The sequence below is a fragment of the Protopterus annectens genome, chromosome 3.part1 (assembly GCF_019279795.1).
Source record: "Protopterus annectens isolate FY-2018-M chromosome 3.part1, PAN1.0, whole genome shotgun sequence".
Taxonomy (NCBI): domain Eukaryota; kingdom Metazoa; phylum Chordata; order Ceratodontiformes; family Protopteridae; genus Protopterus; species Protopterus annectens.
This window is the reverse complement of record NC_056732.1, coordinates 1,244,210,266-1,244,237,780: the sequence shown is the minus strand read 5'-3', so window position 1 is coordinate 1,244,237,780 and position 27,515 is coordinate 1,244,210,266. Positions and strand designations below refer to the sequence as shown.

Here is a 27,515-nt window from a genome sequence, read left to right as displayed (position 1 = left end):
TTTTTTTTTACATTTCATTAATAGCCCCTTGAGTTAAAGCGTGTTTCTTTGGCAGGTAAACCTTGAAGCTTTCATGAAGAATTCAGGAGTACAATATCAAAAGCTTTTTAAAAAGATATGTTCAAGGTGATATTAATATGGATGTAGAGGATGCAAAGCCATGCAGAACAAAGTAGCATGTTTGTGCATATTTGGTGGAAGCTGCTTTGAAATTATAAATTGCATTCACAAGCAAAGAACTGCCAGTTTGTCATGAAACACAAACAAACCATTTTAATTTATACAAGGAATTGTTGAAATTGAAACATAATTTAGCTCAATAAAAGTACTGACAATGCTTAACTTTAACAAGCAAAGAGAATAGTCTGTAAAGCCTTTGACATTGTTTTTTTCTATTAAAACAACTAAATCATTTTAGCTCCTGAAGCAGTATACAAAAAAAAATCACAATTCCTGAGTACTGACAGTTTTTTCTCGTTATCTGGGCAAACATAACTGAAACATTTCAGTTCATAAAATTGTGTGTGAACAATTCGCAACTCCACAGCACTATGACAGTCAAGAAAATAACAAAGGCCAATCAGTGGAATTTATTAATTTTCACAAATTTCTTACCTCAAGACTGCATGATCCAAAAGAAAAACATGATACAAAGTAAGCCAGAACATGTATAGCAAGATCCAGCCACTCTTAACTGAAATGTTAAAACATTACCTATTCACAATTTAAAAGTTTGCATTTTAATGTATGTTTAATGTATAGAGAGTCATTAAGTAATGGAACAGCAGTGACATTCAATGTAAGCTGTCAGTGCAATTCTTTATTCTATAGATCTGCCACCAAATTAATCTCCATTGCATTTGTATTACACTGTCCAACACAAAAATAACATTTTCATACTGGAAACTCATAAAAGAATGTTGATAAAGAGCACTAGGTGTATGCTTTGATCTCGTTGTATACAAATGTTCAACAATCCTCAATGGCAGCCTACAAAACATGTTACCTATGTAAAATGCCTCACAGCTATCAGAGTGTACTACAAATTTTAATCCGAAATCAAAATGAGACCTTATGCCAGTAGCCCTTTGTGTGTTTGTTAAATTAACATTAGGATTAGAATAGATGCATTTTGGTTCTCCCTCCATCAAATGAAAGAATTGTTTGTAAACAACATTCATTTAGTAATAGCAGTAACAAAATTCACAGCTTTTACGTTACTACTCCTACTACTATTAATGTAGCCTCCAATTACAAACATCTCTTTGAAAATATTCAGTATGTCAGGAAAATTCTCATTATCTGTTTGGAGTCTATCCACTCTTATTCCTTGTCCTTTCACAGCATTGTTTTTTTATATTGTGGATGACAATCTTTTGCATGCAAATATGCATGGCAAAATGCAGGCTTATAAAATACTCTAACATCCTTACTGTCATGCACAAAAAAATAATAGTAATATATTAAGCAAATATTCATAAGCCATTTCTATGCCGACATCTCATGAGATGACATACACACTTATTAACAAAATGTCACCAGGGAAGTTCAAACCTTTTAACAGTTCAAGAAAATGTCATGAGTCTGTCAAACAAAATGTGGATAACTGAACTTCCTTAATTAATAATCTGCCTGTTAACATTTTCAATACAGCAGCTTTGGAACCTATTGCTGAAGTAATCTTTCTAAACAGTGGATTAGTGACCAATGTGTACAGTTTTGATATCCCAAAACAGCTTGTATTTTAGGTCATTCAACAAATTAAAAAGTCATGCATGTCCATTGTAACGCAATTAGTGTCCAGCAATTACAAGAGCTGTGTGTTAGCTCTGTTGAGGCCATATACTGTTAGATTCTTCCAATGTTTTTTTCCTTTACTTCTACGTATATGTCAGGGTACGTAAGCACAATACCTGCACTTGTCTGTCTTAATTATTATTACTTTTTAGATTGTTACGCAATGTTCACAAAGCAATTCTTTCAGGTACTGTCAGATTATAACATCTGTTTTTAGTCTTTCTAACATTGTATTGTATGCTTTACATGTATGTCTTAAAAAGCAGCTAATGTTTGGTGGAATGGAGGTTTCAACATGCTTATTGCATTTTAAGCTACTTTTATCAGTAGCTACATTGAGTATTTACTGAACAAATATTTTAGGCTTAATTTACAAGAGAAAATCTTCAAACAAGGTATTGTCAACTTTAGCCCTATTGCATTTTATAAATCTACAACTTTTTGTTAAATACACTAATTTAAGTAGTTCACAATGTAAGAAAAATTAAATTGTGTACATCAAACAATGCTGGCTAGTTGTTTACTAGTTCCCAAGAAATGCTGGATATTGTCACTTTTCACTCACATCTTCTGGTTCCTAATTGTACAATTCTTCTCTCTATTCCTATTGTAGTTTTTTTTTTTTTTAGATAAAGATACCTTTGCCATCTGCGGCTGGCATTGTGTCTCTCTTTCTGTTATTCTTTTAGATCTCCTCAGAGCAAACTGTTACAGAACTTTCTGATTTTTCACTTATCGTTTTCTGTTGTGACTGGATGTTGCAATAGAAAGCAGTACCATTCATATACTAAAGTCGAATCTCTTAGAAACATACTATAATTGTTATGTATGGTTTCAATGTCAAGCTTTTCAAATAACAAAAATATTATAACATTTAGACTGAGTGTGTTTATAGAGTTTTTCATTCAAACTGCCTGAATCAGTTCACATATGATGTGTTCATTATCCTGATGTTAAAACATGTTTTGTTCATTCCACATTTTTATAATGTCAAGCTTAACTCTGTTGAATCATGAGAATGAACTGAAAAGCCTTTGACACTGTTATTTTTTTTTTTCTAGCAAAAGACAAGTGAACTTCATAGGCCAACATCATTAACAAAACCCTCTTGAGAGCAATTTGTAACGGAATACCAGCAGTTATTTGTGTTTGCTCCAAGAATTCTCAAAACTGCATATCAATGAGTAGAAGAGACTTGGAAAACTTACAAAGTTTCGTCTTATATACAAAACAATCAGAAAATGTATCTAATTAATGCTACTGAATTAATAATGGTATGTATTCCTCTTTAAATTTGTCATATTCTAAAACACATTGGCAGATGTGTTGTATTGCAGCTGCATTCATCTGATTTCTTCCAAAGCTGCCTTTTTTAAAATAATGCTTACATACAAGTATACTTTTCTTGATGTGGCTTGCTTGCTGATCTCTCTGTAACGTGTCTGTCTCAATCTTATAGCTATAAGCTAATGTGTGATCACTGAAGATTTTTGAAACCTAAGGGAAAAGTACAGTAGACTTAAGTGCAGTAGCACTTATGATAACTTAAGTGCTATAGATGTTGTGAATTAATTAGGAATGTATCATTCACCAATTCAATGGATAATGAAGAATTCTAATTTTCCTTGTAATACAATGACCTAAAGCACATTATTTGAGTTTTTGGATATGTCTCATCAGTGTCATGCTAATCTCATCTGTAAATTCTGAAGTAAGGTTAAGTATATTTCTTTTGCACTTCCTGCTAATGAGATGTAATATTTGGGTCAGTCAATCATGTAGACCCAAGAAAAGTCTTAGTCTGAGCTATTAACAAAAGTCGGCCATTGTCTCCAAATAAAACAATCATCTTATGTTTTCTTAGGCTGTCATATAGAATGCTGTACTTTGAGAAGGCAAAGTAGCCCAGAAGCTTTCAAGGAGAGTAACTCTGTGTTCTTTTCCTTCCTGAGTTCAGTCTGTACCCACTCATTAGGAGATGAGCCCCACTAAAATATTAATTTATTTACTTTTGTTGTCAGAATACTCCACATACAGAAGGCCTATTTTGAATGCAAACCTGATAGGAATTTATACTCACTCAGACAGCACAGTTACTATAGTTTATTACTGCACTTTTTTCTAACTTGCACCATTCTTTAACTACCGCTTGCTGGGTTCATTCATTTATTTTACAAGTGTGGGTTCTGGGAACTGTGAAGGCTTTTTAGACGACATAGAAATTCAAGATCTCCCTGTACTTGTCTGCTTATTCTTAAACCTTTGCATTATGAAAACAAGCTGACCCTGCATGCTTTCTTTTTACCTCAGTAGATTGTGATACGGGATTGGTACAAGTAAAGAAGTTCATAAAGCACAACAGTGTAACTTATTGCTTTAGCCACATTATTCTGATGTATTTTATTTAGCCTTTGATGGCAGTGTAGGTCCCATTAGGCTAGTGTTATCTTTTCAGGGAAGACCCTAGGTGGTATTTTCACTACTAGGAGAAATGTGGCCAAGGCATCAGGGAACTTCCCTTACTCATTAGGAGAGTGTTTGTTCTGGCCCTAGTGCAATGTTGACTGGGATAACCATGCTCAAGGAATCCAAGATGGTGGATAGCACAGAGGTGAATGCTAGTACTGTGGTGAAATTGTTAGATGATTAAGAGGAGTTATTTCACCAAAACTTGTTTGCTTCATCAGAAGCAAATGATTTAAGAAATGATGGATGTATTATTACAACCCTCCAATTGAAAGAATTGCAGGATGATATTTTGGGTGAACTATTAATGCAGAGCAAGCCAGAGAGTAGAAAAGATGTTTCTTGGGGTGAAATTACAGATAAAATCCATTTGGAGGAGTTTGAAGTCATTCTGAAAGAAGACAGTCTAAGAAGAAAATCATATGCTGACACTGTTAAGGACAATGCAGGGAAAGTAGTGAGAGAAACATAAAAAGAGTAATGTTAACAATTAAATGAAATGTGTTGCAAGAATCCAGAACAAAGAAGAAAAATAAATGGACAAGTATGATATTTGGGATAATTTGATGCTGCCATTAGTTGTAAAGGCTCATGAAGTAAGAGCTTTTATTCTTATTCATAAAGAGAAAATGTATGGCATTATATTTGATACTAGTTCTGTTATAGAAAATGTTTTGGGAGAGTATGAAAAAAAAGAATTTCGGACAGAAGTTGAAAAAGTAACTTTGAAGAGACATTTAAGTAAACTATGTAAAGATGTTATGGGCATTAGTAAAGTTTATGATAATAGAGGATTATGGACTGGTGGATGGGACTATCATATTGTATTAAAATGGAAAAAGAGAAAATTGTTCATATTCCTAGTTTGATATGTGCAGAAGGAAATAAGGGTGGCGTAAAATACTGAGGTCACCTCTAATCATGCTTTGTCTGAGGGCAGGATGATCATTTGATAAGTAGTTGTGATAAAAAGAAATGTTATATTTGTGGGGAAACAGTTTATGTGCAAATAAATGTGAATTGAAATGTTAATGTAACAAAACTGGACATTTATGGATGGAGTGTAATACAGAGAGAAAGGATATAAAAGAAGAAGACAGTAAAAGTGAGGAAAATAAAAGCAAAGAAAACATATGAAGAGAAAAAAATGGTAGCAATAAAAGATAAAGAGGAATCAGGGAAGCAAGAACAGGCCAAAACAAAGATAATGTTAAAGAGAACCAGGAAACAGAAGATAGTATAGAAGGAGGGTCTGAAATAAGTGAAGGGAAGATATAAACTGGAAATAGTGAAAGGGAAAACAATTATATTGATAAAAGTGCAAGAGAAAAAAGTTCAAAGGGATAAGAGTAAAACAGAAGAAGAAAAAAGAAAAGAAATGAATAATGTAAATCAGATAAAGATATATACAATTCCTAGTAAGCTACAGCATTGGTGCAGTGATAATGTTAGTGTTTTTTCAGTAAATGTAAAATATAAGTAAAATAATAGGCATCTTAAATTATTGTAGTAAGTGTGATATTGATATATTAATATTGGAAGTTGTAAGATTTCTAATGCAGGAAATGAGATTACAAACAGAAAAGCTTTTGGGAAGTGACACAACTGGAACATAGGAAAAGAACCATGTTCTCTTATAGTGTTACTTTGTATAAAGTACTGATGGGAAGATTAATTATTGCAGATCTCAGATGGAATAATCCAGGAAAAGCCTAAAGACACAAGCAAACAAAACAGAGTTATAGCATTATATGCCTGTCTTACATGTAAAGAAAGAGAGAAAATGTATTTCATAAAATTCTGGATTAAATAGTAAAGAATGTGAATATAATATTAACAGGAGATTTTTAATTGCAATTTGAGAGGATAACAAGAGAAGCAATAACATTAAGAAAATATCTGACATTATAAAATTTAATTTAAAGATTTAGAATATTAATTTGTGGGCATTCAGTACAGGTGTATATGAGACAGAGATAGATTCTTTCATTGTATCAGAAGTTTTAAATATTGCTGAAGAAGAGATAAAAGAAAATAAGAAATATATCAGCTTGAGAAAAAGAATAAAGAGATTAAATGAGAAAGTATGGGATGAGAATGGAAAGAACATAATTATAAAAATATGGAAATATCATATTTCAACTAGATTATGTTATAAAAACTGATCTGAGAGGTGTCTCTCATTCAAAAAAAAATAAGAAATGTTTTTTAGAATGGCAGTTAGGTGCAAGAAAGGCAGAAAAGGCAAATTATAGGGCAACATGTAGATGTTTTAAAAGATTTGAAAAGAAATGTTAAATTAATATTTTGTGACAGAACATAGAATTTATGAAAAGAATAAAGAGAAAAGTAAAGAATTATTATTTAGCAGACATATTATTTACTAGGTAAAACAGAAAAGGTGTCAGCTTACTTCAGTAGTATAGCTAGAGAAAATGCTAGCATAGTGAGAGAAATAAAAGATGATAGAGTAGAGAAAAGAAGGTCTCAGGAACAAATTATGAATATCATAATAAATTAAGTAAAGAATATGTGTCAAGATAAAAAGTAGGTACACAAAAAAGACTGGAATATTAAACAATTACTATACATGGAAAATAAAGAATTAGAAAATTAAGTTTCCTTATATGAATTAAATAAAATACTTGGACAAGTTAATTTATAGTCAGTTGTAGACCCCAATGAAATAAGATATCAATTCTATAAGAATTTACAGATTCGCAGAAAAAAATACTTCTTAAAAATTATGAATAAGTGTTTAAATGAAGGTTTTATGTAGACAGATCTATGCAGTGATGTATTTAAATTTGTACTGGAAAAGGAAGATAAATATGTAATCAAAAGTTGAATGCATACTGTATTGAATAATGCAGATTACAAGATTTTTATGAAAATAATTCAGAAGAGAATGGAAAGTAAAATGAAAAATATTATGGAAGATGGCATGTATAGTTTAAAGGGAAAAGCATGCCAGGAATTGTTATTAATAGTAAGGGAAATTGGGGATGGTATTATTCATAGAAAAGAGGAAACAAAGCTTATGATAATAGACTTAAAGCATTTGATACAGTGCAATATGAACATTTATGGATAATTATCATGGAATATAACAATGAGGAAGTTGAGAATGTTTGTTTCTCATATGACAAAAACAAAGTAATAATTTTAGTGAATGGATGGTTAAGTAAAGAAACAGATATAATGAATGACATATGTCAAGGATGCCCCATGAGTAGTACACTATTTGCATTAATTATGAATATATTGGATAATATGTAAATATACATATGTAAGATTCTACTTATATTACTATTAAAGGGATAAAAACTCCAGTTATGTTGACTTATCCAGATGATATTATACTAATTACGAAAAACAAAGTCTGGATAAAAGAAAAAAATATGTTATATATAGGAATGCTTAAACATAATAGGTGTGAATTTAAATAAAGACAAGAGTCAAGGACTGGGCAATGCAGAAACAATAGGAAAAATACCTTTTTTGATGAAAGAAATGTATGTGTTAATTATAAGATTTGGCGGTAAAAATGTAAGTGAAGAATAATGGAAAAGGAGATTTACTTTTAAATATTGAACTCTCAGAATGCCAAAGACAAAAATTCTGAGACCATAAGGTAAAAAGTCCAATATCATGAAAGCTTACAATCCCAAATGCTAAAACATCGAAATCTCATTACATCAAATTTGACACTACCTAACATCAACGTGTACTTCAAACTAAAAGTATCTCCTAAGAACAATTATGTCAGAACTTAAAGCACATTGCTTTACAATAATACACTACCTCCAATATTGGTCTAAACAGCAGGAGCGTAGCTTCATTAACTGAAACATAAAAAAGTAAAACTATTTTTTTCCTATGCTTTTGCATACCCCACACCTCCCGCAAATTAAATATACCAACTCCAAGATTACATTCCAATGAGGAAAAGCATACAGTACTAAAACACAATTAGTATTCATACCACCATTGGTATGAATATAAATTCACTTTTACTGACTGTTGCAAATGTAGCTGATATTTACTACTATGCATTCTAACAAATACTACACTACACAAAAGCCACATTTTCTCAAGAAACTGTACACAACTTAAACCATACATATGTAACACTCTAGCAATCACTGTACAAGGTCTCCCAACAGCTAAATGTTGTGTAAAATACCACTACACACATTATGCCTCACCATGTTAACACAATCCCCTACATTACATTAAACAAGAAATGTTTTAAACTTCTAACTACTACCTAAACATAAAATACTATTTATACCACTCCAAACACATACCAAACAATTACTACCACTACATTTATTTACTTAAACATTAAACTTACAAAAATTTCTCCACCTCGCCAGGAACTAAGAACGAATGCTACGCAACCTTTTTTTTATGTACTAATCACTAAACTTTAAAGCAACAGAGAAACATTTCACCCCTTCCCCTTTAATGTTCACATAAGAATTCGATATTCTGGCGCTCAGTCTTCTAACTTTTCAGTAATGTGATTTTTACGACCTTATTGTCTTGGTATTTTCATCTTTGGCATTCTGGGATTTTGATATTTAAAAGTAGATCCTGGAAAAAGATAGTAGATGACATAAAGGAGCTTTACTGTTTTTGGAAAACATATAAGTTACATTTTAATAAAATGGTGCATCTGAGTAATTCAGTCCATATTGGGAAAGATAATGTATTTAGTAAGTATCCATATATTGCCAATAATTTATGAAAAATAAGTATTACAAGCATTTTTTTTTCTTTTATATGGGGTTTGAGACTGAATCCATTGAAGAATCAATAAGGAAGATGGAGATTTAGGATTAATAAACCCAGTCATATATGCTTCTTCATTGAACTTCTGTAGAGTTTTGCTTTTGGTAAAGAATAAAAATGAAACACTAATAGTGACTCTATTAAAGTGGTATTGGGATTTGTTAAAAAAATCAGAAGAGGAAAATAGTGTATAAAAGATGAAATGAGATATTTTCAAGAAAAAATACATTTATGGGAAATAAAAATTAATGAAATTGAAAATGAAACGAAAGTGTAAAATAAAATATCATGATACAATATTATTATAGAAATCATGCTGATTTAACAAATGAAAAAGCTAAAGCTATAAAAGTACAAAAAGCATGGCATAATAAGCAAATGGAATCTCAAGATTTTTATGGCGATTACTGACTAATAAATTACCAATAAAAGGAAATATGCCATATAAAAAATAGTGGAAGAGTTTATATATTTGGCAAAGAGGGAACTACAGTACATAAAACTTGGCAGCAGGACAGAGTGAGCAGTTAAAAGTTATTTATTAATTCCACAGTGATAAAAATGATGTGTTTTGATCAATAATATTAGACTTCATCATATAATATTGCCTCACAGCAAGAGGTTCTCCAGTTCAATCCTCAGCTGGGGTGCCTTCTGTGCGGAGTCTGCATGCCCTCCCTCTGGTCATGTGGGTTTTCTCTGGGTGCTCTGGTTTCCTCCCACATCCCAAAGATATGCTGTAGGTGGATTGGATACTCTTATTATTTTCTTATTATTTATTTACTGTCCATAAATAGACTTAAAAGTAAAAGTAAAAGAAAACGTCTTGGACTTTCAGAATTGCCATTTAGCTGAAACACCTGATATCCTTAAAGGGCAATTTGCATATATCCCATGTTGACTCTGAAACAAGAGGTTTAAGATATCACACAGTGGAAAGTCTAACTTTGCTACATTTGTTTCTTTTTGTGTTTTTCACCAATTGTTTTTCCTGTGTGACCTTTTTAACTCATTGTTTAAGTTTGTTAGTTGGGATATTTTGTAGACACCCTAATGTTTATGGATATCAGTTGGGTGCAATAACCCTGTGTTTCCAAAAGTCAAACATTCCTCTTATGCTATGTGGATGATACCATAAGAAGGCAGAAACATGCATGTCCACAGCTAGAGGGGTTTGGTTTTATTGGCCAGAAATTGTCCATAAATAGACTTAGAAGTAAAAGAAAAAGTCTTGGACTTTCAGAATTGCCATTTAGCTGAAACACCTGATATCCTTAAAGGGCAATTACCATATATCCCATGTTGCCACTATAATGACATTGACAGAATGAATATTCTAGGACTGACCACATGTGCCACATTTCACCATTTTCCGACCGGAATTAATCTTTTTATTCCTATGAGCTATATTTTCAAAGATGTTTTTGAAACTACTCTCCCGTTTATGTATTTTTAAGACAGTCGCCAAGTTTCTCATAGATGTCTCTGTCTTTCAAAATTATTTGCCAATTTGTTATAACTATTATTTTTCTCAATATCCCAGTATAGCTTTTGGGAATATTTAAGGCTTTTCTTAAGTCACTATTTGAAATGTTTCTGTTTATATAAAAGTCCATGACTAACATATCTTTGAGAAGAGGATACTTAGAAAGATTTAGGATTCTATTATTAAGCCTTAAGTTAGGATTTCATAGGTTCATAGGTGTGTACTAGTCTAATGGCCCCAGAGGCTTTACAAGCCTATCCCATAGAAGTGCCCTGGCATAGCACTGCCCAATGTTAATTCCCAGTGCCTCTATCAAGTAGAGCCACTGGAGTGATCCCCAGGGTGAACTTTCTGTTTCCCATCCACTCATCAAGATTTCTCTTGAAGAGAACCAGTGAAGTGCTCTGCTTGACATTTTTGGGAATCTATTCCAGAGCTTGGGCAGTCTCTGGGTTATGAACCTTTCCTATAGCATGTTCTGTTGATTGTGATAATGAGGTTGAAGTCTCTAGATCATGTGGTATGGAGGGATTAAGTGAAATGGTTGTAATAACATAAATGATTTTTTTTAAATCACTCAAATCTATTAGACTTTGAGGAGTTTGTATCATATATGTTAAGAAATTATTGCAGTTTTATTTTTTTGAAAATTTATTTTTTAATAAAAAGTAAAGGTTTTAAGTTACAATCAGATTTACATACAAAATTGTACCATATTTTAACCTAAGTAAGGCTCCATAAAGTAAATTTGGGATTATATTCTGATATTTGAATTAGTTTGCTAGAATTTGCTATATGATAATACAATTAAAATCAGGAAGACTCAAGCCACCAAGGCTTTTAGGATAAACTATCTTTTTGTATACAATCCTATTTGATTTTGGGGCCATATGAATTTAGGCAGTTTAGTACTGATATTACAAATACATTTTATTGATTGCTAGATTGACTGAATTAAACTGAAACAATAACTTAGGTAATATATTCATTTTGATGATAGCCACTTTAGAAAGCAAAGAAAGATTTAGTTTATTCCAACATATAATACCATTTTTAATACTTAATCACATTTTTGCAAAGTTATTTTTAAAGAGATAAAAAGTTATCCCCAGGTAGTTTGATGAAGTGTTAGTCTTAATGAATGACTCAGGAGTAAGATCAAGCAAATTATAATTAGTATTAGCAGTGAAGATGGAAGACTTAGGTAAGTTTTGTTTGTAGTTAGAGAATTTGGAAAAATATCAAAGGTATGTAAAATCCTAGACAAATATGTACTAGGTAAGGTAAAATAGAGATTTAGATCATCAGCAAAGGCAGTTAAGGGTATATGAATCTTACAAATCTCCAGGATTAAATGTTAAGTTTTTTTATGGTATCATCAGAAATAGTGGTTTCACATATAAATTGAATAAGTAAGGCGAAAGGCGAAACCTTGTCTTGTGCCATTGATTATCTTAATTGGGGAAGAGGGAATTTTATTAATGAACAGAGATATGTAGGCATTTGAATAAAGAATGTTATTAAATTAATAAAAATATGTGGGAATCTAAAGTGTGGCAAAACTGAGAAAAGAAAATTCAAGTTCAGTCTATCAAATGCTTTTGAGGCATACGATGTAACTGAAAACATAGATAAATGTAATGTTTATAAAATGTAATTAAAGTATTTAATGTTAGTGTATTGTCACAAATTTGTCTAGTTTGCATGAAGCCAGATTGAAAAGGACAGATTATTTGCGGTAAAATAGTTTTCAACCTATTTGCTAGAATTACAGCAAAAATCTTGATATCAACATTTATAACCAATATCAGTTTATAATTCAATGGATTTTTAAGATCCAGATTTGATTTAGAGATAAGAATAGTTTTAAAATTACTAAGATAAAGGTCAGAGATACATTTTTTATGTATATAAGAGAAACTGTTGAAGTGAAGCAAAACAACCAAAAACAAAAGCAGGAGGCAAGGCAGTCAGAAACAGCACCAAAACTCCAAGTCCAATGGTAACCTGTCCCTAGGTATCATGGGCATTTATTAGGAGGGGGTATGTAAGTCAAGAAATTTCTAGAGATTATGTGGAGGGGAAATGTCAGTTTGAACATTACTGTCTACCTCTATCAGATACATGGGGGCATGACACAGGGTGAATTTCCAATTTCCCATCCATTGGTCAAGGTCAGGCTTAAATAGGTTTAGGGATGGACTCTGCTTCACATGGATGGGAAGCCTATTACAGAGCATGAAGATCCTCTGAAACACATATCTGTCTCACTAACATCTCTTATTTATGTCACAAACAAAATTTAAATCCTTGCATCTAGTAGTTCTGATGCAGTTCATTTTGTGGATGGGCAAAATGTCCATCAGAGATGGGTCAGAGGATGCATTGTATGCCAGGCATAGATCACCTATCAGTAACCTGTGGAAGATGGAGTATAGAGATAGGGCTCTAAGGTGATCCATAGGGGACAATGTGCTTTTACCCTGGTTCTGCCAATAAGGAACCTTTGTGGATGTTCCAACTGTTGCATATGTTTGGTCAGGTATATGCCAAACAGGGCATTATACTCAGTGATGGGTCTGATAATAAGGGCTGAATAAAGTGGCACTATGACTTTCTTGGACCTGCATGAGATGCCTTTACTTTTAAGCTGGGTGAAATAGAATGATTTTCTTACTACCTTGGCCACATGTTAGTCAAAGGCCAGATTATTGTCTACATACATATGTTTCCAGATCCCTGACTACTCTTAGGGGTGTTCTATCAATTAAATAATATAGTCTGTGTGGCAATTTCCCCAAAAGGCACTATATTGCATTTCTTGGCATTGAGTTCTACTCCATGAATTTGCACCATTCATTTGTCTGTGTTAGACCCTCATTTCTCTTAACTTGCAGAGGATCACCTAGGATCCCACAGGATGAGCTGGAGACTGTTTTGGGGATAGACAGATCTGGTCTACCATGCTCAACTTTTTAATATTGCAGCCCTCACAAGGTCAAGCAGTTTAGAAAAAGGATGGATGCATTACATAGATTAGTGGTTACAATAATACACCAAGTTAGCTTTTCCAATAATCTACTGGTTTAAAAAGATAAACCTGCTGATGGCATAGTAAAATTCATGAAGATTAGAATTATATCAAAGCATTTACAAGAACCTCACAGCTGATGATAACCCACATTCTCAAATGTACACCATAGCAGACTATGCAGCCATAATTCAAAAGTATAAAGCACTCTTCTGCAAAATTCTGTACTCTGCACCATACTTTCTTAGGAGGGTAACAGAAAGAAGTGTCAATCCTCTTACAGCTATCTTCAGTCCATCACTTGCAACAGGAATATTACCCCTAACCCTAAAACAGATGACTGTAATCCGTCTCTCCAAAGTGACATTATCCAAAACACATAAGGACTTTCAACTTGTCTCTAATTTCTGTCCTTTTGCTAAAGTGTTTGAAAAAAACTCCTGTACAAACAAATGCTCAAGCATAGCAGCTGTGTTTTACTATCAGACAGACAACGTGGTTTCAGAAATGACTTTAGCATACCATTGCAACAGTTTCTGACATCATCTACAGCAATATTAATGAAGGACTGATTACAACTGGAATCTCTGTTGGCATGACAAGGGCTTTTGAAACTGTAAGCCACAGCTTGTTCATCTCCCAATTAACAAAAAAGTCATTTTTTAAGAACTGATTATCATCTCTAGGCACCCTTAATACTGGAGTCCCTCGAAGTTCAGTTGTGAGTCCTTTACTGTTTTCTCTTTTCATTAATGATCTTACTGAAGACCTTCACAAATTAAATCTCACATTGCACACTGATAATATAATGTACCTCTGACCTACAAAGTCAAGTCCCAGCACTACTTCTCCAAACTTTGCTTTTGAGATGAATCCAACAAACTATTGATCAACCACAAATAAAAATAACCTGGTATCATCAATGCAGACAATTGAAACAATATTATTCTGTATGTATCCAAATACAAATAGCTAGGTCTTAATCAAGATTTTTCTATCTCTTTCACCACCTGCACAGATAACATTATTAATAAAGTAATCTCCCAGCTAAAATTGCTATAAAATCTCACATTTCTCCCTTCCTTCAGTCCACATAGCCCTTGACAAAAATATTCTCCTCCCAAAACTCGGATATTGTAAGAAAGTCTTTCTATATTGCACAATGTATAAAAAAGAGACTGTGTCTATATTTAGGAATGTCACTGTTCCCCTGTACTCAACCCTCATTAGATCAGTCATTGAGCATAATGCTCCCTTTAGCATATATCTGTCCAAACACATGGAACAACTAGAAAACCCTCAGAGATATATTATTACAAGTATATAAGGCCTAAACAATATGTCCTACATGAACTGACTCAAAGCCCTATCACTATACTGCTAAGAGGTGGCCATCAACCTCATCTGGGATTCAAGGCATCCTCTGACCCAATACTGATGGATTTGCTGTATAGCAGCAAGTCAAGTGGTATCAGAAATATTCAGTTCAGGGATCTACACCTGTTCTGCAACATCTGCAGAATGGTTTGGAGGGACAGTTATATCTCTCAGTGGATACTACTGCTCTGGAACAGACTCACCATTCATGTAAAACAAAGCATAACCCTGTCCATATTCAAGTGAAACATGGCTCTGTGGATGAGAACAGAAAGTTTGCCCCAGGACTGCCCCTGTACTACTAATGGACACAGGCAGTTCTTAAATGTTTTATCCCATGAATGGGTCCCCTCCAATTATCCCTGGTATGATCCTAGTTATTCTCCGTGGAGGTAATATATAATTATTGACTATAGGATGAATAAAGCCAATCTAACACCAAATGGGGCTGATTAATTGAAGCACCAAAACGGATGTTGGCTAAACTTAAAATGGCCTGCTTAGGCAGCTAGCCTAGTGCTTACCTGTGAACCTATGGACTTCCATTACTAGTCTTTCATGCTACCTTACTACTACTTAGAGGCTACAGATAGAAGATAACAAAATATGGAGATTTGCACTGCTTGCAGATGCTTAGTGGCACCACGTCAGTCTGCTAAAGAGATTTAAATGGTTCCCAGTCACAGAAAGGTTAACCTGCCTTCTAGGCAACATTATATATAAAGCTTTGAGAGAGGTATACTGTCCATGCCTGAATAGTTTGACTCAGAAAATATACAAATACCTTATGAAATAGCCAAGAAGACATGAAATCCCTCTGCCACCGCCACTCCTGTTAAACACTTACCAGCGAAAGTGCATTCTCTTGACTTGTCTCAGCTTTGTGGAACAGTCTCCCACATGAAATAAATGCCACGACTCACTTTAAGGGTTCAGGAGAATATTAGCCTAGTACCTCCATAATGAAGGGAACCTGTAAATGTTTTAAGGACACCAGATAGGAATAATCACCATTGACTGAAAAGTATCTTGTTCCTGGATAATCATTCATTCCTACCTCTGCTGTAGGTGTTGACATTGATATACTGTACCTATCAGTTTTACTGTATATATTGAACATTGATACTGAAAATCCTGTATGTAAATTAATCTTTATACTCTAACAGCTGGGTGTGTAAAGTTCTAACTGCTACATTTCTTCTTCTACTTCTTCTTAAACATGCATTACGACTATCTGCCTCACTGTTTATGTATCCTATTTAAGTGGCATTTATACTTTCATTTGTTGCAGTGTCAGTTGCATAACTCTAATTTGTGAAGATTTTTGCCTTTTATTCTGTCTGTTTCTTATAAAATTGTGTTTTCCTGGTAAATCACTGAGGACTGAAGTCACTAAATAATGACATACATTTGAGTTTCAGAATTCATATCCTTCGGAAAATGCATGCTAACACAAATCCTGTTGTTCCAGCAACTCCAGTTTATAACTTTTGTTCTGGTATAGGATTTTAGTTATCAAAAGTGGAGTGTTATAAATTTTTATAATACTTGGCAAAAATTTAGAAGGTGTTTGCATCCATTCAAAATATCTCACTAAAGTTTTCTTTTTATAAAATGATTGCTGTTTGATATTCAACAAATAAATTTTTTTTTTGGAGGTCAGCTATATGTTTCATGGTTTCATCTGTGAAGTTAGTTTGTAAGTCATGTTCTAGTTTATTGATTTTCAGTTTTAATTCCAATTCTTTGAGATTAAATAACTTCTTATAATAAGTGGCTTTACTTACAAATTATCATCTGATTTGGGTTTTGAGGGCAGCCCATTGGCTATCGAGTGGAATTTGAAAATTTAAGTCATCATGTAGAAAATTTTCCAAAAAATAAGCAATTTCCTTTTTAATATCTTCTTTTTGGATTACGTTAGTATTTAATGTCTAATTGTTAACTTTGTATTTTGGTTTGAATAAATCTGGGCAAATTAATAATTTTAATTGAAGACTTAAGCAGTGAACATATAAATTACAATATATATTGTGAGGTAGCTGCAAAAAGGAAATAAAATAATAACAGAAGTTGTCCTTTATAGTTCAAGCTGACTGTGTGTAAGAATAAAACTATTCAAAATTCTGCACTCTTGACTAGAAGTCTGGAATATAAGAAGGGGAGGAGTCTCAGAAAAGAGTACAGATTTGTTAGAAATACAAAATAATTCTGTCAATAGTGGAGAAAGGAGATGAGAGGATATAACAAGGTGTATAGGGTAGGTAGGTAGGTAGGTATAATGCAATGAAGATCAGGGAAGTTTCTTTTGTAATAAAATTAGAGAGTGGGGAAATAGTAATGGATCATAGGTGTGTAAAAATATTAGTGGAGTCTTTTTTTCCTAAATGCTTTTTCAAACTCTGCTTTACTTCTGTATGTTTCTAAATGCTGAAGGCCTGATAGTTCCCATCACAAGTAATTACAGAACAACTCCTAAATAACTTTACCAAATTATTATAAGACCCTGTGTGTTTTGGTATATATAAAAGAATGAATAAAGTTCTCCAAATCTGATGGCTGCAGACTAGTGACAGTGGATTTATTTAAATACTTTGTAGACTGAGTGGATCCCCCACAGCTCACCTTGATTAGATTTCTAGCAAGACCAGTAACAAAGCCAGACTGTGGTGAAAGACATCAGTTTCCTCTGTTTACACACATGTACACACACACACACACACACACACACACACACACACACACACAAACACACACGCGCATAAAGTGATTATAAAAGGAATATTCATTCCTCAGACAGAAAGATGCCTGTTAGTTATAGCCACTCTTTGCTTTTGCTAAAAATATAGGCTTATGAATCATAAACAAGAATCTGCTTTTCGCTTCCATCAACCAGAACTGAGCACCAGTACTTTGCTCTTCAAAGCGTGTCTAGGTTTCAATACTAAGAGCTGATTTTCTTCTGGCTTAACTTTCTGCAGACAGTAATAATATTGTTGTCCCATGCCTATATCATACAAACTGCATACTCAAACCCCAGCTTAGTCATTATCCAATAGCTGACATTTTGTCTTCAACCTAACCATACCAGAATGCATCATGAAAACATGTATTATTTTAGCCATGATTTTTTTAACTTTTGCAGCTGTTGAACCCCATGCATCCTAGATGTCCACTAAACAACTGCATCCTCTAAATTCTCTGCACACTCTACTTCTGTGCTAAGAATTCTCAGGTACTATACCCTTACATGTAAAAAAACCCATCCGTCCCACCCATACTTAAAGAGATGAGTTGGGTTTAAAACATGTGACTTATAAAATGTATTCAGAATACGTTAAACAAGTGAGAATATGCTATTACTTAAATTAATCCACTTGAGTTGTCCTGTTAATCCTGTTGAGTGGGAGTACTTTATTTGCTCCTCGTTGACACTTATGCTGTATGGAACTTTCACTGTTGGTAGTATCCTGACTAATTCATCTCTCAAAAGGGACTAGGCAAACAGTAATTCAAAATATCACCCTAGTGATATCTACTTTTAAGAATCAGAGAACCTCTGTCAGAACAGTGATACTGGAAAGCAACCCTGAGGGGGTGGTGAAAACCTGGCCTACATAGCTTAACTGGGATTAGTTAAAAAAAAAAAGAATAAATAAATAAATAACCTGCACTGGCCCCCCCATGCAGGGTCTTCTCCCACATAGTTAAGTGTGGGGATCAGACACAATACAACTCAAATGCCAACCAATATTAGGATTGATTTAGGTGGACTAGATTGTTACTATGGAAACTGTCTCTTAGGATACAGAATGTTAGCTCACTGCTGGGAAAGCAGCTGAACTTGTGTGATTGGCAGAAAAAAAGTAACAGTGAGATTTAGTTAGTCTTATCTCTACGTACAATATTGATTCTTTAGCCAGCCTTTTCAAATGTAGGTTATCTCTGTCCTACTCTGGAAGTGGACCTCAGGAAAGGCCCCAAGCTGGTTTAAGCAAAGTCAGAATTTGATCAGTAGAGAAATCAGTCTCTTCAACAAATTACTGAGATGCAGAAAGCAGACTCTGGCTGTGGTTTGTGCACATTGGTCTAACAGCTACACAGAGCATTCAGACTTACCTGAAACCTCAGGCACTGTGGTTAATAGAGCAGAATCTATTGATTCTGCAGGTCTTCTGACAGATTTCAGCTATACTGAAGGATTCAGGATGTTAACTGGGCAATTTCCCATCAGATGTGAGAGGCATGATTGATGAATTCTACCATTTAAAAATACATCATGCTATGGGGGTGTTGCATCATCTGTCACCATCTTTCTTGATTCAGTGTCATTCTCATACCCTCTTTGAAGGTCATACCTGGCTATCACTGGTCTTCTCTCATATAGTCCATCCATTTCTTTGCTGGATGTCCTCATTGCTTCAAAATAATACAGTCCGAACAAAAGAAGTGCATTTATAAATTCTCCATTATACCTTTAAAGCAGTTTTTACAGGGGGGCTTTATTGTTTGTATATCCCGGTCTGGAAGTGTACATCCTACAATTTTCTTATTAATTTCCTTTTAGAAATATGAGACCTGATGTTCTTAAACCACAGATTTTGAAAAATAAACTAGAAAACGAACACAAATCAATTCATACCAAAATTCACTATTAAACCAGAAAATTATTTTTGCGACAAGGCTTCATCTGCCCTGCATAATTCAATGGGGAAGGGGGGAGGTGTGCATCCCCATTCCTCTCTTATTTTTATGTATAAACTCCAAGATCACTATACCTCAGAAAAGAGGAATACTTGGAGATACGGCAACCTTGGATTTAGTATCTATTCCCCCTATACTCATTTCCAGTTCCAATTATACAAGTATCACATCCATTTCTACTAATATGCAATAAATCTGAGGCGGCTGTATATGTGAGTAAGGGGAGAACTGCTGGCTTAAACTTAGTATAGAGACAGACAGATAGATAGATAGATAGATAGATAGATAGATAGATAGATAGATAGATAGATAGATAGATAGATAAAGATATATAGATATAGCCCCTTACATTTTCAGTCTGAGTTCCACTTTTCCAATGATTTTAGTTGCAGTCATAGTTTTTTAACACACATCCTACCTGAAATAATGAGATAACAAGGGAGAGTATGCTGGATCTGCATGCTCCTATGAGTATTTTCTACAAGAGTACTTTCAACCAAATGGCAAAAACTGACTTTTTAGTCATGTCACCAAATCTGAGATAGTGTATTATAGGGCACTCGGGCCAGAATAGGTGCTGAAGTGGCAGATGATTAGCAATTGGTGGTGATTTAGGTCAGCCTTCCTGGACAGTGTCTGAACAACCAAAATGTATGATAAGGGAATGTCTTGCTGATGTTTCTGAGTTTGATGAATTTGAATTCCTCTGCCTGGAATAGCTTCTTCCATATACGTGAGGAGGTCAGAACTGTTGATTTCTAATACATCATGTTCAAGACCTTAATAGCTGACCCAGTGATAAGGGACTATGGCTGAAAAGAAGTGGGTGACTGCCTTGGTGGTAAATCTGCAATCTGATTGTGTACACCAGCATGAAAAAAGCCATTTAGTTATAGAATGAAGCCGTCCATGCAATGATAATAGGGTAGTAGTGAAGCCAATATACAGGACTGTGTTGGTGAACTCGGTCATGGAATGAAGCTCTCAGTTTAGCAGTCAGTCAATGACCCCATTCTCACCTATGCTCATGAGCTTGGAGTAGAGACTGAAAATGAAGATGCAAGTGGCTAAAATGAGGTTCCCTTGCACAACTGCTGGTCTGGTTATGTGTAAAGTGAGGAAACAGGCAGTCTGGGTGGATCTCAGACTATAGCCACCTCCTTTTCCTGTTTATGGGAGACAGTAGAAATGGTTTGAGCATCTAATGAGGATGCTCTGGGCACCTCCCATGGGAGATGTAACAGGAGTGGACCACAAAAAGAAAACTCTGAGAGTAGCCTTTGGACTAGCTCAGGGGACAATGGTGGAATCAAAATTTCATAGGTTCATAGTTTTATTCTTTGCAAATGACCATCAGGGCCTTTATAAGCCTAGCTGTGCAATCCAACCCAACTGTGTCCCTAGGTATCATGGGCATTTATTAGGAGGGGGTATGTAAATCAAGAAGTTTCTAGAGATTATGTGGAGGGGAAATGTCAGTTTGAACATTACTGTCTACCTCTATCAGATACATGGGGGCATGACACAGGGTGAATTTCCAATTTCCCATCCGTTGGTCAAGGTCAGGCTTAAATAGGTTTAGGGATGGACTCTGCTTCACATGGATGGGGAGCCTATTCCATGAGGATCCTCTGAAACACATATCTGTCTCACTAACATCTCTTATTTATGTCACAAACAAAATTTAAATCCTTGCATCTAGTAGTTCTGATGCAGTTCATTTTGTGGATGGGCAAAATGTCCATCAGAGCTAGGTCCGAGGATGCATTGTATGCCAGGCATAGATCACCTATCAGTAACCTGTGGAAGACAGAGTATAGAGAGAGGGCTCTAAGGTGATCCATAGGGGACAATGTGCTTTTACCCTGGTTCTGCCAATAAGGAACCTTTGTGGATGTTCCAACTGTTGCATATGTTTGGTCAGGTATATGCCAAACAGGGCACTATACTCAGTGATGGGTCTGATAATAAGGGCTAAATAAAATGGCACTATGACTTTCTTGGACCTGCATGACATGCCTTTACTTTTAAGCTGGGTGAAATAGAATGATTTTCTTACTACCTTGGCCACATGTTAGTCAAAGGCCAGATTATTGTCTACATACATATGTTTCCAGATCCCTGACTACTCTTAGGGGTGTTCTATCAATTAAATAATATAGTCTGGGTGGCAGTTTCCCCAAAAGGCACTATATTGCATTTCTTGGCATTGAGTTTTAGTCCATGAATTTGCACCATTCATTTGTCTGTGTTAGACCCTCATTTCTCTTAACTTGCAGAGGATCACATAGGATCCCACAGGATGAGCTGGAGACTGTTTTGGGGATAGACAGATCTGGTCTACCATGCTCAACTTTTTAATATTGCAGCCCTCACAAGGTCAAGCAGTTTAGAAAAAGGATGGATGCATTACATAGATTAGTGGTTACAATAATACACCAAGTTAGCTTTTCCAGTAATCTACTGGTTTAAAAAGATAAACCTGCTGATGGCATAGTAAAATTCATGAAGATTAGAATTATATCAAAGCATTTACAAGAACCTCACAGCTGATGACAACCCACATTCTCAAATGTACACCATAGCAGACTATGCAGCCATAATTCAAAAGTATAAAGCACTCTTCTGCAAAATTCTGTACTCTGCACCATACTTTCTTAGTAGGGTAACAGAAAGAAGTGTCAATCCTCTTACAGCTATCTTCAGTCAATCACTTGCAACAGGAATATTACCCCTAACCCTAAAACAGCTGACTGTAATCCATCTCTCCAAAGTGCCATTATCCAAAACACATAAGGACTTTCAACCTATCTCTAATTTCTGTCCTTTTACTAAAGTGTTTGAAAAAAACTCCTGTACAAACAAATGCTCAAGCATAGCAGCTGTGTTTTACTATCAGACAGACAACGTGGTTTCAGAAATGACTTTAGCATACCATTGCAACAGTTTCTGACATCATCTACAGCAATATTAATGAAGGACTGATTACAGCTGGAATCTCTGTTGGCATGACAAGGGCTTTTGAAACTGTAAGCCACAGCTTGTTCATCTCCCAATTAACAAAAAAGTCCTTTTTTAAGAACTAATTATCATCTCTAGGCACCCTTAATATTGGAGTCCCTTGAAGTTCAGTTGTGAGTCCTTTACTGTTTTCTCTTTTCATTAATGATCTTACTGAAGACCTTCACAAATTAAATCTCACATTGCACACTGATGATATAATGTACCTCTGACCTACAAAGTCAAGTCCCAGCACTGCTTCTCTAAACTTTGCTTTTGAGATGAATCCAACAAACTACTGATCAACCACAAATAAAAATAACCTGATATCATCAATGCAGACAATTGAAACAATATCATTCTGTATGTATCCAAATACAAATAGCTAGGTCTTAATCAAGATTTTGCTATCTCTTTCACCACCTGCACAGATAACATTATTAATAAAGTAATCTCCCAGCTAAAATTGCTATAAAATCTCACATCTCTCCCTTTCTTCAGTCCACATAGCCCTTGACAAAAATATTCTCCTCCCAAAACTCGGATATTGTAAGAAAGTCTTTCTATATTGCACAATGTATAAAAAAGAGACTGTGTCTATATTTAGGGATGTCACTGTTCCCCTGTACTCAACCCTCATTAGATCAGTCATTGAGCAAAATGCTCCCTTTAGCATATATCTGTCCAAACACATGCAACAACTAGAAAACCCTCAGAGATATATTATTACAAGTATATAAGGCCTAAACAATATGTCCTACATGGACTGACTCAAAGCCCTATCACTATACTCAGTATCCTACAGACTGCTAAGAGGTGGCCATCAACCTCATCTGGGATTCAAGACATCCTCTGACCCAATAGTGATGGATTTGCTGTATAGCAGCAAGGCAAGTGGTATCAGAAATATTCAGTTCAGGGATCTACCCCTGTTCTGCAACATCTGCAGAATGGTTTGGAGGGACAGTTATATCTCTCAGTGGATACTACTGCTCTGGAACAGACTCACCATTCATGTAAAACAAAGCATAACCCTGTCCATATTCAAGTGAAACATGGCTCTATGGATGAGAACAGAAAGTTTGCCCCAGGACTGCCCCTGTACTACTAATGGACATAGGCGGTTCTTAAATGCTTTATCCCATGCATGGGTCCCCTCCAATTATCCCTGGTATGATCCTAGTTATTCTCTGTGGAGGTAATATATAATTATTGACTATAGGATGAATAAAGCCAATCTAACACCAAATGGGGCTGGTTAATTGAAGCACCAAAACGGATGTTGGCTAAACTTAAAATGGCCTGCTTAGGCAGCTAGCCTAGTGCTTACCTGTGAACCTATGGACTTCCATTACTAGTCTTTCATACTACCTTACTACTACTTAGAGGCTACAGATAGAAGATAACAAAATATGGAGATTTGCACTGCTTGCAGATGCTTAGTGGCACCACGGCAGTCTGCTAAAGAGATTTAAATGGTTCCCAGTCACAGAAAGGTTAACCTGCCTTCTAGGCAACATTATATATAAAGCTTTGAGAGAGGTATACTGTCCATGCCTGAATAGTTTGACTCAGAGAATATACAAATACTTTATGAAATAGCCAAGAAGACATGAAATCCTCTGCCACTGCCACTCCTGTTAAACACTTACCAGCGAAAGTGCATTCTCTTGACTTGTCTCAGCTTTGTGGAACAGTCTCCCACATGAAATAAATGCCACGACTCACTCTAAGGGTTCAGGAGAATATTAGCCTAGTATCTCCATAATGAAGGGAACCTGCAAATGTTTTAAGGACACCAGATAGGAATAATCACCATTGACTGAAAAGTATCTTGTTCCTGGATAATCATTCATTCCTACCTGTAGGTGTTGACATTGATATACTGTACCTATCTGTTTTACTGTATATATTGAACATTGATACTGAAAATTCTGTATGTAAATTAATCTTTATAGTCTAACAGCTGGGTGTGTAAAGTTCTAACTGCTACATTTTTTCTTCTACTTCTTAAACATGCATTACGACTATCTGCCTCACTGTTTATGTATCCTATTTAAGTGGCATTTATGCTTTCATTTGTTGCAATGTCAGTTGCATAACTCTAATTTGTGAAGATTTTTGCCTTTTATTCTGTCTGTTTCTTATAAAATTGTGTTTTCCTGGTAAATCACTGAGGACTGAAGTCACTAAATAATGACATACATTTGAGTTTCAGAATTCATATCCTTCGGAAAATGCATGCTAACACAAATCCTGTTGTTCCAGCAACTTTCTAAGAACCGTATTTTAAAACCTGTCCCTATTTTTCGGCCTTTTTACCTCAATTATTTTAGGTTTTGTCTGGATTTCTTGTGAAAGATGTTGAGAGGTATGGCTGGTTGAACAGCACCTTTACTGCACACTGTAAGGCTATGTGTTCTATTCCTACTCCAGATGATTATATTGTCAACACTTTAGTGCAGCATTATGAGGGTGCTGTTCTTTTTAGTTTGCTGTCCTTCATATGAGGCATTAAACCAAGGTCTCATCCATCTACGCAAGTTCATGATAACTTAAGTGGATGTAAAAGTTCCTATAATACATATTGAAAAGATTAAGGGAAGTTCTCTGATGCTTTGACAAAATTTCCCCTAGCATACCATCTCAGGTCATCCCTGAGGAAACCACTAGCACAATGGGACTAACTTGATTAGTAAAGGATAAATAAATAAATATTCACATAAATGTACTCTTTATCTAGATAATCATTGTACTTTTACCTCTATGCCTGAGTTATGACTAAAAAGGATCTTTGGACCAGTCTACCTGCCAAATTAACAAACAGCAAATAAATAAATAAAACATCAACTAGGGAAACTTTCATTAGCATTAGACATTACAGTAACTTCAACATAAAGGATTATGAGTGGGTCACTAGTTATAGACAATTTATTGATCTGTTCAAGAATCAGATGGAAGAAATGCATCTTTTGATCAACAGCTAAATTTCTTGAATCCACTTCTAGAAGAAATTATCAGTCATTATCAGTGACTCTGTCATAGTTCTGCATAGTACAGGGATTAGTATATATAAATAATGGGGTAAGAGGATTCTGCCTCCTCATGTGGGGTGCATGGGAGATTGTCCCCAGGCCTAGCTAAACTGAATCTTTAAATGGTTTGTTTCATCTGATTCATGCATCAGTGAACTGAGAGTGAACACAGTGTAGGGGAACCCACTTCTAATCCAGATGCACATAGGACTACAGACAAAATTAAACTTCAGCTTCATCTGTGGCTTAATTCTCCCAGATTTTGTTTGAGAATAAAGCACATAAGGCAAAATACTAAGCATTACTTCCTCTACTCCACAGCCACAATATGACAACACCATCCCTCTATCTACCCATCCAGCTAACCATCCAGCCATCGATCCAGTGTTGTCGAGTCCCATCCAACTCCTATAGTGACTCAATGAACAACTGCCATTATCCATAGATTTTACTAGGTATATAGGGAAGAGAAGTAAATTGTCATGTCTTTCTTCCGTACCCCCCCATACACACACGCACAAACACATAGCCATATCACACCTATAGACAATTTAAAGCTGTCCATCCAGCTATCGGGTATGTTTGGGACATGGGAGGAAACTGTAGTATTCAGAGAAGAGCCACATAAACACAGGAAAGGCATGCAGTCCTTACAGAACCGTTACACTACAACTGAGAGACATACCAAGTGAATCTTTTGCTATAAGGCAACAATGATCCTCCCTCTGCAAATGGCACATCAGGGTGCTGCTAAATGCTGAAAACCTAAATCACTGCATGAATGCTGCCAATATAAACTAAAAGCAGACTGAAGCATGTGCAATGGACAACTATGTCCTTCCTTAAGATAAGCAGAATAGCTTAATGGGGTCAATTAATTTAAACTAAAGTAAATTAACTAATCTGAATGACTTCAAAGGATATTAATACATAAACTGGTTGTAGTGAAGTTCAGCTGATATGAATGCTCTAGAACTCCAATCAAATAAAATGCTATTTCTTTTTATCTGTACATTTAGCTTTTTTCTCCGTGAATCTGCCATTCATCAGCTTCACTTTCCTCACAATCATTATATAGGTAACTACAAGGTTATAATTATTTTTTTTAATTATAGCTCCTTTCCCACAGTATTCTACTATATGCTCAGACACAGTAGGGATTGTAGTGTTGTACCTTTTTATGCATGAATAGTTACATACATATTGTGCCTGTATTTACAGCTCAAAGGACTGACTGACAACACCTTGCATATGGCCTGATCATGTGCTTCTAGTGCAATCTAAGTGGTCTCTGTCAAAAGAAAACAAAATCTTAACTAGGTAAACTCTCTGGAAATGCTCTCTTTTTAGGGACTCACCTGGAATAATGTCTGGTTAAGTGACTTGCTCAGTGTTACACAGAAGGGAAAGTTAGACTGTAGGAATCAAATCCACAATTGCTATATGGCCTATGGGAAGCCATGATCCTGTGAAAACAATAGGCCCCATGTAGGAATGCAGTATGCCTCTTGAGAAACACTACCAGGTACCTGCACAGCTGTAGGTCCTAGCTGAGAAACACTACCAGGTACCTGCACAGCTGTAGGTCCTAGCTGAGAAACACGGCCAGTTTTCTGAAGTAAGCAGCAAAAAAGCAAAGTTACTTACCCAAAACAGTAGAAAGACCCAGCAAGAAGTAGGAGAAGAGGTAAACATGTGTGTTTTAGCGAAGTTGTAGGGTCAGTAGGGTGTTGCACGTGAAGAGGTTGTAAATCTACTCAAGCTAATGGCCAAGCAAAGATAAAAAGGGGAAACAAGACAAGATGAGGTGAGCTCACTCAGC

General features: G+C 35.1%; 1 protein-coding gene across 1 annotated transcript in view; it reads left to right on the top strand.

Moving 5' to 3' along the window:
• LRRC24 (leucine rich repeat containing 24) overlaps positions 1 to 27,515 on the top strand; it is a 4,153,240-nt gene that overhangs the window by 2,639,144 nt on the left and 1,486,581 nt on the right. Inside the window, exon 5 of the mRNA XM_044067308.1 lies at positions 2,859 to 3,071. The gene's annotated coding sequence lies outside the window, so the exon portion shown is untranslated. The remainder of the gene's footprint in view (positions 1 to 2,858; positions 3,072 to 27,515) is intronic.